At 41.8% G+C, this 13,633-nt stretch overlaps 1 long non-coding RNA gene across 4 annotated transcripts in view; it reads left to right on the top strand.

The window, feature by feature from the left end:
* Positions 1 to 13,633, top strand: part of LOC139158959 (uncharacterized) — a 76,367-nt gene that overhangs the window by 15,270 nt on the left and 47,464 nt on the right. The window contains exon 1 of one of the 4 annotated variants that reach the window (XR_011557776.1): positions 11,469 to 11,529. The exons of the other annotated variants lie outside the window; for them this stretch is intronic. This is a non-coding gene — a long non-coding RNA (uncharacterized lncRNA). Of the gene's footprint in view, positions 1 to 11,468; positions 11,530 to 13,633 lie in introns of those variants that run through there. 4 annotated transcript variants of the gene reach the window in all.

Raw genomic sequence — 13,633 nt, forward strand, 5'->3', positions numbered from 1 at the left:
ACAGAATTTGAGTAGCATGGTTGCAATTGTCAATCTGAAAAGGCAACAAAAGCCTGTGGATGCTGCTGCTCTGAGGACACATTTGTTACTTATTATATTAAAATCTATTGCAAGTATATTTTCCTTAATAGTTTGCAACACGTTTTTAAGTCTTGTAAACATCTATTGCTCATCTAGCTCTAGTCATGTGATTTCAGTTTCATCATACATATGTGTTCCGGTACTTGCTGAAGTGTCAAGCCCATTTATGCCTTATTCCCGATACAATGTTTGGACATACTGATTTTTTTGTTTATTTGAAAAAGGAAAAATACCATTTAGACCAGTGTTTTTCATACTCGGCAATTTAAGATGTTTGGATTTCAGCTCCCAGAATTCTCCAAACAGCATACTTAAAGTTGCCAAGTTTGAAAAATGCTGACTTAGATCATATATCGTAGGACGTATTTACTCTACGTTTATATTAAAACAGCAAGGAGGAGATGATTATTTCAATTCTGCATCCAATTATCTTCATCTATGTGCTGCCACTGGATCAAGTGTGCATAAAAGTAAATAGAAATTTTTCGTGTAAATCTACACTAGGTGGATTAAAAGCAAGCAATTTGCAAAAATATTGCATGGGTTTCAATTACCCTGCATACAATGATTTTATTGTTTAATTTTTAAATTCATTAAATGTAAATTTTCAGATGAGAAATATACATATTTTTATTACCATTTGTCGGCTTAAGTAGTGTATCGTTTTAGTTTTGAGCTTATTTTTATTCACAGGTAAATATGACTTTTGTATCAAGTTTATCCAAAAATAAAATCCATTGATTTAATTGGGGTTTACTTCCAGGTAAATGAATACAGTAGTGACAGAATGTACAATTAATCAGAGTCAGTGGTCTCTTCTTTAGGTGAAAGTATTATTTTATCCCCAATATGTCTATTTTAATGAAGTTAAATGATTTGGAATTTGCTAATGGACAGCCAGATTTTGTAGCCCAGATATGAAGTCCTATTTCAATATCCCACTGGATATATGGACTCCTTAAGACGCGTTAGATATTTGTTTTGTTGCTTGCGTATAGGGCTTATGTTACCAACTGAAGGGAAAGAAAAGGCAGGCTTTGTTATACAATAATAACTGAACATTTCAGTGTTTTTGATTAGTTTCAAATTTAGAGCTTCTTTGAATGGAAAAGTTTTTTTTTAATTTCAAGAATTGACTGATCTAACCTATTTAATTAAGTTGGACTTCTTTCTAAAGATGGCTAGAATTACTGTTTTAACCAGGTTTTAAACAGTGATAACAAACTCCATGAGAGTTCTACTTGGATTAATTGCATTTATCTTGACCACAACTTGCTATGGCTGTGAAGATCTTTTTATTCTCTTGATTTCTTCATTGTCGACTGTGTCTGCTTTCTTGGTATGATCAGCCGTATGACCAATACACGAATGCTCTTAATGAGATAACAATGCTCATACAAACTAATTTAAATGGTATTTTTGGTTCCTGATTTCCATTTCAATAGAACTGCTACCCAATGCCTGATTTTGGTCTCTGTATAGTTGTCTGTATGCGGATGGTTTTTGCTGTCACTCTCTTCAGATTTGCTAATAATACAGAAAGCTGTGCCACGCTGCTGAGTTAGCCGTGTCCAAAGTCCAGGCACGTGGCCTTAGTCCGGCATGCAAATGAGCTGGAATGCTTTTGCCCCCTGGCCCTCAAAGCTCCAGGCAGAAGCCTGGCTCCCGCAGAGCTATTCAGCAGGTGCTAAGTAGAGGGCAGGTGTGCCATTGGCCATATGTTGCACTTAGTATAGTGTTTCCTTAAAGTTCTGTAAATTGCAAGCCAGGTGAGAGCAACGGAGCAAAACCAGGCATGTGCTTAAAAAAGCAGAGCTAGACGCATGTTCAATATGCTAATAAAGGTCGATCACTATAGGCAGTGATTTAATACCGTTTCTTCGGTGCTTATCTTGAAATAAACATGACTCCCCAGAAGTATTCATGAAAAGGATTCTTTTTGTGCCGCTTGGTTTATCCAGGAGACACGTTATCAGATGGCATTGTCATTCTTCAGGACTTATAGTCTTTAAGATTTGGCTTAATCGGCAGTAGACAGTTTGTCCATAGATTTTTTTGCGGCACACATTTCAACTCTGCTGAAAAACACCAAAGCAAATGCAGTTGGTTTTTACATGCTTTCTCCACCCCAAAACCTGAATTGTTTCGAATGCTCAGGGGAGCCTCCTTTGATCTTTGTGCAGCTGCTGTCTTGTTGCTGCCAACCCAGAGCTCAGACGAGACAGGCTTCAGAAAAGAAAAAAAAGAAGACAGCCTACAAAAAAAGAGGGCAAAACTGCACACTTAAGTTCAACTCCTTTCTTACCTCTTCTTCAACTCCTTTCTTACCTCCAAGGCTGCTGCTGCTGAATTTTGCTCTACTTACATCTAAGCAAAGTACAGTTGAAACCTAATTTGAATCTTTAGGTTTTCATTCTTGTTGGTTGTAATTTTCAGCTACTTAAATTGTTTAGAAGGTTTCACTTGCATGCATTTTCCTTTACTGCTCTAAAACAGTGCAGGCACTCCTGCAGCCTTCGGTTTTGCAAAAGCAGAATTTTTATATGCAAGGTAAACATATGTAAATGATTTTTAAGACCATGCAGAGGGTGCTTCTCGTATGGTACTCTTATAGGTGCCTGATAATCCTGTGAATGAGAAGTTCTCAAACAGAAGAGTCCCTGGATTTGCTTTATCGCTTTTAACTTTTGTCTGCGTACATTTGTTATAGTAGTTCTGCTGTGGAAAAGGTGTGGAAATCATAAGAGTAGAAGGTCCCATGGAATACTTGCACAGTGTGTTTGTTTTTAATCTATGCAGTTTTCAGGTTTGACAACTTATACATGAGCACTGACCTTTTTTTCAGCTGCAGAAATGCTTTCTGCGCAGGAAATGAATCATGCTCAAGGATCCCGACGCCTGCCAAATAAGAAAGACAAACTACTTAATATTCAGAACTGGGCCCTTATTTTTGTTACTCAGACAAGCAAAGAGGGCAGATCATTGATAATTGCTCTTCCCCGCTTTACATATCGACTGCATACTCTGCTACTCCCACTTGTATCGGGGCAGCCAAGCATTATTTAAGGAGTGTGCAGTAGGTCTAAAAGGAACACACCTTAAGCGCTAGCTTCTTCTTTCCCCTCTTACCCTGTAATTTCACAGTTGATCATTTCGGTGTGGCAAAGTTAAAATACAACCAGACGGGGTGCCCTGCCCTTTCGAGATGAACTTTTTGTTCCCCACCAAACAAAGCTTAAGTTTGAACGTGTTGACTGTGGCTGGCCAAAAAGTGGCCTTTGGGAGCTCGTGCTGCCAACTGTTGAAAATTTACAGCCATGTGTATCTTTCTATTTGCCCACTCCCCCCTTCCTTTCCCCCTTGTGCGTCGCTTAAAGAGGCCACAAGCCTGCAGCTGACAGCTGTGCCCTGGGCGGCTCAGGAACAGCTGCTTTTTTTTTTCCTGGGGTGAAATTAAAAGATTAGGGGGCTGTGGGCACGTGCTGGCTTCTGGGGGCCAAGACAAGGCTTGATTTAGGGTGGAACTTGTCTGCAGCGACTGACAAAAGGGCTGGATTTTGCACTCGCCGTGGGGTCAAAAAGGGGGGGGGGCAGAGAGAGAGCACGCTTTACCAGAGACAAAAGACGGGAAGGGGGAGGAGGGGAAAACCTCTGAAAAGAACGCTTCGGCTCTCGCAACAGCTGCTCCTGCAACCAGAAATTTGAGAGTCTCATTTCACGAACACAAGAGGCCCGTCGGAGCAAAAGAGGCAGAGAGGCCACGCTTTGCAATGGTGCCATTGTTGGCAGCTGAAGCAAAGGGAGCTTCCAGCAGTCTTTCCAGATTGCACCTTCTAGGCAGAGATGGGGTGGGGGAGGGGGGGAGGAGGAGGAGGATTATTGGCTAAATGCAAGGCCCAAGGAAGCAGAAAAGTGTGCCACAGCAGACCACACAAAAGGGAGTGAGTCTCCTTTCCTAAGTTGAAATGTGTTTGCGGGTATTTGTACATCAAAGGAGATAGTATACACGAGGCTATAACATTTATTATGGGTAGATCTCTGAAACTCGAAAGCTTTCACATAAAAAATACTGGAATCAGCAAAGATATACCTTGTTTATGTCTTTATTCTTGGAGTCCTTTTGGATGAAGCATTTATGCAACCTGCTTTCATGGACCTTGAGGGGGGCAACACAGGTTCCACTTGTAACTGGCTCCGTCCCTCCTCTATCCAACCACTTTTTTCACAATGAATCCGACTTTAATTTTTTAATCAAAACTGCCGATCCATTTTATTTGTATGCCCTAGATAGGTAATCATTTAAAACTGTGGTTTTTCAACTTGAGTGACTTTTATTTATTTACTATTTATTTATTAATTGGATTTATATGTTGGTTATGCAAGTTCCAAATACTTGCAACCCATTGACTGGGGAATTCTGGGAGTTGAAGTCTCCACATCCTAAAGTTCCTGAGGTATGGAAACACTGCTTTATAGAAATAATCTATAGGATACAGCTGCTCTTATTATTATTGGATGAGGTAGAAAAGTTCAGTTAAAATCCATTCAGGACATATGAAATTATATGAGAATTCTGGTTGCAATAATAAATTAATGGCAAAAAAATAATTGAGCACTGCAGCTGGGATAATGTGTTTGTTTTGACTTGTGATAAGATACTAGACTAGAGTATAAACATGTTTTCAAGGTCTTTCAAAACACACTGCTTCTGACTTCCAGAACGCAGGATGAAAATGTCAGGTTATTTTAACCTTCGTAAAAATTTGGCCTATGGTCAGAACCATTTGAATAAATGGAGATATTGAGTGCAGAAGAAGACTAGTAATATACATGAGCTTGTCTCAGATCTTCTAATGTTCTAATATGTTGAACTACAGCTACTATCCTTCTCAGGAAGCATGGCTTGTGCTAGGTAGAGAAAGATGGGAGTTGTAGTCTAAGACCATCTGAAATGCACCAATTCAAGAAATGTTGATTTAGGAAGCATCTGGTATGCTAGACTAATTGTATATTCCTGCTTGACTTCTAGCTGCAAAATCATAAATGATTAAGTACAGAAGAACCCTGAGATAATTTGTTCAGCAGATCAAATGGTTTTGAAAACTATCGTTTAGCCAAATATGAGAAGGTTTATTGGAAAAGCTCAAAGGATGGCAAGGGTTTGAAATGCTTGTTCCAAATGAACAAAAACACAATTGTGTAGGTTCCTTAATGTGGACATGAAAAAATTAATACAGCAACTTCCTTTCCTCCTGTTTGTAGAACATAAATTTTATGGACCCAAGCTGTTACACTATTAAATGGTTTCTGCACTTCACATTTGCCACTAGCATAGTTCAAACTTCAGCTGGGGGGGGGGGGGATGTGGAAAAAGAAAAGTCCAAGAAGGAGCTATTATTTCTCAGGCCATTGCTTGTGGGGATGGAGGGATGCAGTCTGAGAAGTCCAATCTTTTTCTTTTATTATTAAAATCAATTCTTGAGTATATATGCTTGAAACTTGATTTGAGATTCATCAATAAACAAGCAACCTTACACAAACTCTGCAATTGCCTTGAGAGATTAAGCAAAATACAGGTAGTCACTGACTTACAGTCACAATTGAGCCCACAATTTCTGTTACTAAGTAAGACAGTTGTTAAGTGAATTTTATTTCACTTTACAATCTTTCTCGCTACCATTGAATCATTGCAGTTGTTCATAGTTGATAAGCAAATCTGGCTTCCCCTATTTACTGGGGCCATCATAAGCAGTATTGGATTCTTATCTGGACGGGGGGCGGGCGGGCGTTGCAGTAGGAAAAATGGTGATGTGCGTGCAGCCCTGGGTGACCGGCATGCATGTGTGCGCATCGGAGCAAGATTTGGCACCAGCGCATGCACAGGAAGCAAAATCTTGCGAGAGGATGTGTGGGCGTGTCAGATTTTGGCAATTTTCAGCTATTTTTTGCTTCCGTGCATGCACAGAAGCAAAAAACCCTGCTGAAATCTCACAAGTGTGTGCGCCCCCTCGCATGATTTTGCTCCCTGCATATGCGCAGAAGCAAAATATCACTCGGGCATGTGTGCGCACCCACCAGAGACACAGAGCGGCACATGGAGTGCACCAGTAGCGGCAGGAGCCAGCAACCCTTCACTGGTCTTTATTATGAGTCAATTGCCAAGTGCCTGAATTTTGGTAACATGACCATGGGGACATTGCAATGGTTTGGAGTGTGAAAAACAATCGTCACTTTTTAATGTGTCGTAACTTTGAATACTCACTAGACAAACATCTTGTAAGTTGAGGACTACCTGTACAGGCTAGGGCAGTGATGGTGAACCTATGGCACGGGTGCCACAGATGGCATATGGAACCATATCTGCTGGCATATGAGCTGTTGCTCTAGCTCAGGTCCAATGTGTGTGCCGGGCAGCTGATTTTTGGCTCACACAGAGGCTGGGAGGACGTTTTTGGCTTCCAGAGAGTCTCAGGGATATGGGGAGGGCGTTTTTACCCTCCGCTGACTTCAGGAAAGCCTTTGGAGCCTGGAGAGGGAGAAACGTGAGCCTACTGGGCACACCAGAAGTTAGGAAACGGGCCATTTCCATCCTCCAGAGAGCCTCCTGGGGGTGGGAGAAGCTGTTTTCGTCCTCCTCAGGCATTGAATCATGGGTATAGGTACTCACGCATGTGCAATAGCGCCCGCCCACACCCTTTCGGCATCTGAGGACAAAAGGTTTGCCATCACTGGGCTAGGGGAACAATGCTGACCATTTCTCCCATCTTCCTCCCATTTATCACAATAAAAACAATGTGCTAGAACAGGGGTATCCAACTCGATTTCATTGTGGGGTGCATGTGTGTTGTGTTTGACTTCAGGGAGCTGCGGTGGGCGGGGCCAGCTTGATGTCACTCCTATTGGGGCGCCTGTGGTGGCCTGAGCGTTCTGCCAGCGAAAACAAGCTCCCGAGCCTCCTGTCACCCACAGCCCTCCCAAGCTCTGTTTTTGCTGGCAGCAGGCTGGTTCTTCGTTGTTGCACCCTATGGCTGGACCAATGAACCTGTTGCCAATGTTCACCTCTCGGAACAGCTGACTGATGGTATTCAGGGAGGCCATCCACCAGCCCAATCTGCTTTTTTTCTTATTTTTCTCCCCCAAAACTAAGGTGCATCTTATACTCCAGTCTGTCTTATAGTCTGAAAAATACGGTAACTGGTTTGCACCAGGGTAGAGCATTACTACTCCCACCATCAAGTACAAGGCAAATTGTCTATGGAGATTCTCAGTCATCTAGGTCATGGTTGCCCCAAAGGTACTTTTTTCCCCCAGAGATGAAGAAGCTTCTTGAATAAGAAGCAAAATGCCTTCAAAGAAAAACCAGAAAGCCCGGTTGGTTGCCTCTTGAAAAAAAGCACCTTTGGGACAAGGCATATTGTTCAAAGACAAGAGAGCTCTTCACTTAAAAGTCTGTCAGTTTGCCTTGCTCAGCTTCAGTAATTTGCAGCCATTAAGTCTGCACAGACTTTCCTGCAGTTTGTGTAGAGGACAGATAGTACAGATAGAGTTGATATGTACTGAGCTCAGGAACAATTTGGACACCCTAAATGCAGGATCAGATGGGCTTTGCTTTCCCTCTCAGATGTGGCTCTGGGATGCAGCAGGTAATCTAGTGTGATGCCAGATAAAATCCCTGGCCAATGCTCTAAAGCAGCGTTTCCCAATCTTAGCAACTGCAAGACGAGTGGATTCCAGTTCTCAAGATTTCCCAGCCAGCTGGGGAAATCTGGGAATTGAAATCCACTCCTTTTAAAATTGCTCAGATTGAGAAACACTGCTCAAACAACTGTCTCTGTTTTCACCCAGGGCTGAACCAAAGCTGGCATTTATATTTCATATGTGCAGTAAAGAAAGGGCTAGAATGTGACTTTGGAAATCATAATGGCAAAGTTGTGTTATTGGTTCTACCATTGCCAGTAATAATAGACGAGACGTTAACAAGCAGATCATTGCTGTGCACAAGTGCTCTGTAATTGTGGATTCATTATCCTTCTATATAAATATTTGGCAGAACCTACCATTTTTGTACTACTGCTTTTAAATACACCAAAATCTACACTGGTAATTAAGGGCAGAGAGTCCCGACAATGAGGGAGAAAGACACAAATATCCCATCCCAAACATATGCAAATTGTGGTATTCTCCTCTTGAAGTCCACAGGCAGCTGCCTACGAATAGCATCAACTCATGCATGTGGAGATCTCATTGTTTCACTCTGCCTCTTGGTTATTTCTCTGAGAGAGCAGGGGATTGTCAGCAAACTGGTTCTGCCTGACCTAAATGGCTGGTCCCTTGGGCATCGTGATGCCAAAAAAGAGCCCAGGATTGACCCAATTGCAACCAGACATAGATGAATTAAAACTAGAAGCATCCCTTCCTTGCTAGGATCTGCCCACCCAATACAGAGAATGCAGGCTAAGCATCCCCAGCTACATGTGATACAACAGGAGACCATGTGGAATGAACACATCCTGTGGGGTTGCTTTCTTCCAGGACAACAGTTTTTCCCTTCCCTCCCTAAGGAGATAAACTCCCTTAAAGCAGAGGTCTTCAAACTTGTCAACTTTAAGACTGGTGAACTTCAACTCTCAGAATGCTCCAGGTCCAGAGTTGATGTCCACAAGTCTTAAAGTTGCCAAGTTTGAAGACCTCTGCCTTTAAGCTTTCAGGGAAGATCTTGCTATTCCACACAAGTGTTGAAGAAACAGCACTGGAGAATAAATATTTATTTATTTATTTATTTATTTATCTATCATTCATTCATTCATTCATTCATTCATTCATTCATTCATTCATTCAATTTTTATGCCGCCCTTCTCCTTAGACTCAGGGCGGTTTACAACATGTTAGCAATAGCACTTTTTAACAGAGCCAGCATATTGCCCCCACATCCTCATTTTACCCACCTCAGAAGGATGGAAGGCTGAGTCAATCTTGAGCCGGTGATGAGATTTGAACCGCTGACCTTCAGATCTACAGTCAGTTTCAGTGGCCTGCAGTACAGCACTCTACCTGCTGCACCACCCCGGCTCTAAATGAGGTGATCATTCTGGGATGAAAGAATGGTACTTAGGGACATTAGCGATGTTGTTGAAATATGGTTGATTATGAACTTTTTATTGTTTTGTGAATGTTTAGCAGTGTTAGAAGATTAAGTCAGCCAGTCTTTTTGACTGAAGTAGCATAAAAGGTTTAGGAGTAAATAAATACATCATATGGTGCAATGGTTAAAGTGATGGAACAAGGAATAGGGGGACCCAGGTTCTAAACTAGACCGTCCTCCATATACTGGCACTCACCAGGTAACTTTCAGCCAGCAACTCTCAGTTGAATTTACCGCATAAGATTATTGTTATTGGGAAAAATAGAAGGAGCATTTGTGTGCCACCTTGGGTTCCTGAACAAAGAAGGTTGAGTTAAATGAAATAGATAATTCACAAAGGTAGTTGGTTACAGAGAGAGCATTATTGCTTTAGTCATCACATTCTTACAGGTCATCTTTAACGTGTGATCATAATTTGGACGGCACATGGAGATCATGTGACCCCGGGAATGCCCCAACTGTCATAAATACATGTAGCCAAATTTTGATCATGTGACCCTGGGAATGCTGCAACCATTCTAAGTGTAAAGGCAGGTTATAAATCCCTTTGTTCAGTGCTGTCATAACCTCAAACTGCCTCTAAACAAAATAGTTGTAAGTTGAGAACTACCTGTGTCACAAAAATATGTACTAAATACTTAAGCTGAAACAGCTGTTGGTCTACCTGGGTGAATGACCTGTGTAACTTTCCTCATATTTTTAAAGAAAAAAAGGCTACAACTAGACTTCTGACTTTTGTTAAGGTCTGTAGTATATACAGTACACTGTTCACTTAAATAAAGGGAACACTTAAACAACAGAATATAACTCCAAGTAAATCAAACTTTTGTGAAATCAAACTGTCCACTTAGGAAGCACCGCTGATTGACAATCAACTTCACATGCTGTTGTGCAAATGGAATAGTTGTGATCAGAATGAATATTTCATTCATTCAGATTTAGGATGTGTTATGAGTGTTCCCTTTATTTTTTTTAGCAGTATACTTCAATGCAATGTCCAACCACTTATAAACAAGGATTAAAGTCAGCAGCGCATTTTATATTAAGTGTCCAATCCAGTATTTCTCAACCTTAGCAGATTTAAGATGTGTGGACCTCAATTCTCAGAATTCTCCAGCTACCTTAAATCTGCTGAGGTTAAAAATGCTGCTCTAGTCATAAAACTGCCTAAGATCACTTTGGAAGCCTCTGGGCATATAGATTACTTTGAAGAAAGGCTATGATGTTATTCATAGCCAACAAACTATATTCTGTATGTATCACATGCTTTTGCTGAATTTTTAAAATTAAGGGAGACTAGGCCGAAATAGCGCTATCCTAGTCTCCCTTAATTTTAAAAATTCAGCAAAAACATGTGATATATATATATGTATATGTGTATATGTATATGTATGTATATATCACATGTTTTGGCTGAATTTTTAAAATTAAGGGAGATTTAATTTTTTTTAAAAAAAAAATTCAATAAAAAAAAATTCAGCAAAAACATGTGATGCATACAGAACATAGTTTGTTGGCTATGAATAAATTAACTGCCTTGAAATGGCTCTGGGTTGGGCCTAGAGGCAAAAAGAAGCTGTGACGTTCCGGGGTGATCCAACAGAAAACACACACACATATATATATGGATTTCTTTTGGCTAATACATGAAAGTAGAAGTCAAATCAACTCATTCACACTTGCAACGTTGGTTTGCATAGACGTTTTCTTCACAAGGGCCTCTGTTCTAACCTCATTCGTGCCAAAAATGATGAAACGTGCATTGTGACATCACAGTGCAAGTTTTGCCCTTTTCTACTTGCGTGACAACAGTGCACACAAATATGTCAGGGGTGGAGTTTGTGTTACAATGCCATTGTGCCTCCCTGACCCCCCCCCCGGTCTGTGTGTCTGTATTATGTGTAGTCCCAGAACAAGCCATTGCATAAACCTCGGACAGTTTATCCTGAGTTGTTCTCCATGTTTGCCAATCTCTTTCACACAGGATGCTAAATCAAACAAAGAAAGAGAATGCATATTGTAATTCTAAATTGCTGTGTCATAGCTTATCCTTCAACTAAAACATTCATTGCCAAATAAGGATAATAAACTGCGCAATTCGAGAAACGGAATTCTCAGTCGCCCACATGTTCTAGAACGGATTCGTGTCCCTAAATCCGAAGGAGTGAACTGAATCAGCTCACCCCCCTCCCCCATTTCTCCCACTTCATTATGCAGAGATCTTCTGTCGTCTCCACTCCCCCACAGAAAAAGACACTCTATAACTGAACATAGAAGGAAAAAAAATCACAGCCTGTGGAATGTAGGTAAGAACCCATGATTTAATGACTACCTGGGCATTTGTGCAAAAAAAATACACCCAACCTCAGATGTTAAGCAGCCTGATTGTTGCTTGGCTAGGAGATTGGGAGAGGGAGAAGGGGAGGGAGGGAGAGGAGGGTAGCAGGGAATCTTAGACTGGAAAGTTGAGACTATCCCCAAAGACAATGGCTAACCACATCCGTATTGCTGCCAAGAAAATTGAATGCACACTTCTTTGAAGTTAGCAGAAATGAAGTTTGACTTAAAGGAGCTTTACCTTTCCCCTGCCAACAATCTTCTGTCAAGGCACTGAGCAGTTTCGACAGAAGCCTAGTGAGGGCTGGTTGCAGCCATAACTGATTGACAGTTGGCTAAAGCTGTGATGTTATCTCCACCATGCACAAAAGTCACAGCTGCCTGATGCTAACATCAGAGGGCATGGGGTGGGGGGGAGAGTCCCTGCTCTCGCGGTCTTCCTTGCTGGTGGAGCAGGTGACTGCCAGCTGTCTGAATCCACTTGGCCCTCTGTGCCTGGTCCCTTGAGAGGCACAACTCAAAGAACTAAACAATGCAGGCCTTGCCACCCCAAAAGAGCGCAGAAACCAAAAGCTTCAATGGGGCTGTTGTAAGGAATATTCTTCTGGGTTCAGTTCCAAGTAGGAAAAATCTATTGGATTCATGGACGTTGCTTGGAAAGAAGGTTTAATGGGGGACGGGAGCACATGGCACGAGCTCCTGAACAGAAAAGGTGGATCACATGCTTCCAGATATTGGGTGAAGAGAAAAAAAAGGACCCCACCCCAAGGACCATCTGCTCCGGTGCAAGAAATGTACTCTGATTGGCTGTCAGACTTCCATGGGGCTATGTAGGGGCAACTCTGTAAGGCTGTGTTTTGAGTTCAAGTTTGGCTGAGCCTTACTGGGTGATGGTGTAATGAAAGCGCTTTGGGCAATTCCTAATATGGCTGTCTGAAGGAGGTAGATCTTTGTTATTAGCCGCCCCGAGTCTGCGGAGAGGGGCGGCATACAAATCTAATTAATAATAATAATAATAATAATAATAATAATAATAATAATAATAATAATCTAAAAATCGAGCTGCAACAACTCTGGCATAAGCCAGTGAAAGTGGTCCCAGTGGTACTTGGCACGCTGGGCACAGTACCAAAGGATCTCAGCGGACATTTGAAAACCATTGGAATTGACAAAATCTCCATCTGTCAATTGCAAAAGGCCGCTTTACTGGGATCGGCAAACCTAATTCGCTGCTACATCACGCAGTCCTAGGTGCTTGGGAAGCGCGCCACTGGTGATGAAATACGAAATCCAGCATAGTGATCTCATTTGCTGTGTTGTACTGACATAATAATAATAATAATAATAATAATAATAATTAATAATAATAATAATAATTATTATTATTATTATTATTTAGAATAGACTGGTCCAGGTTATTAACAAAGGTGGGGAGGGATGAGTGAGTTGGGCTATTCCTTGACGGCACCTTGACAAAGGTGGGGGCTCTTAAGAGTGAGTCCTTTTTCTGCCTAAAAACATGTTTCGGGGGATATTTTATATAATATTCTGCCTTTTTAATATTTCCTAGGACAGTGATGGTGAACCTTTTTTTCCTCGGGTGCCGAAATAACATGGGCATGCGCTATCGCACAAGTGCCCACAGCCATAATTCAATGCCTGGGTAGGGCGAAAACAGATTCCCTTGCCCTCCGGAGGTCCTCTGGAGGCTGGAAATGGCCTGTTTCTCAACTTTTGGTGGGTCCAGTAGGCTTGTGCTTGGCCCTCCCCAGGCAAAATGCCCTCCCCCATCCCCCTGGAGGCTCTCTGGAAGCCAAAAACGCCCTCCCAGAGCCTCTGTGTGAGCCAAAAATCAGCTGGCCTGCACACATGCACATTGGGGCTGAGCTAGGGCAATGGCTTGGGTGCACCCAGATATGGCTCCGTGTGCCACCTGTGGCACCTGTGCCATAGTTTAGTTTAGTTGATTAGATTTGTATGCCGCCCCTCTCCGAAGGCCATAGGTCTGCCATCACTGTCCTAGGTTATTTCATTTTTCTAGGAGATGGGTGAGTTCTAACTTTTTATTTATTT

The sequence above is a fragment of the Erythrolamprus reginae genome, chromosome 2 (assembly GCF_031021105.1).
Source record: "Erythrolamprus reginae isolate rEryReg1 chromosome 2, rEryReg1.hap1, whole genome shotgun sequence".
Taxonomy (NCBI): domain Eukaryota; kingdom Metazoa; phylum Chordata; class Lepidosauria; order Squamata; family Dipsadidae; genus Erythrolamprus; species Erythrolamprus reginae.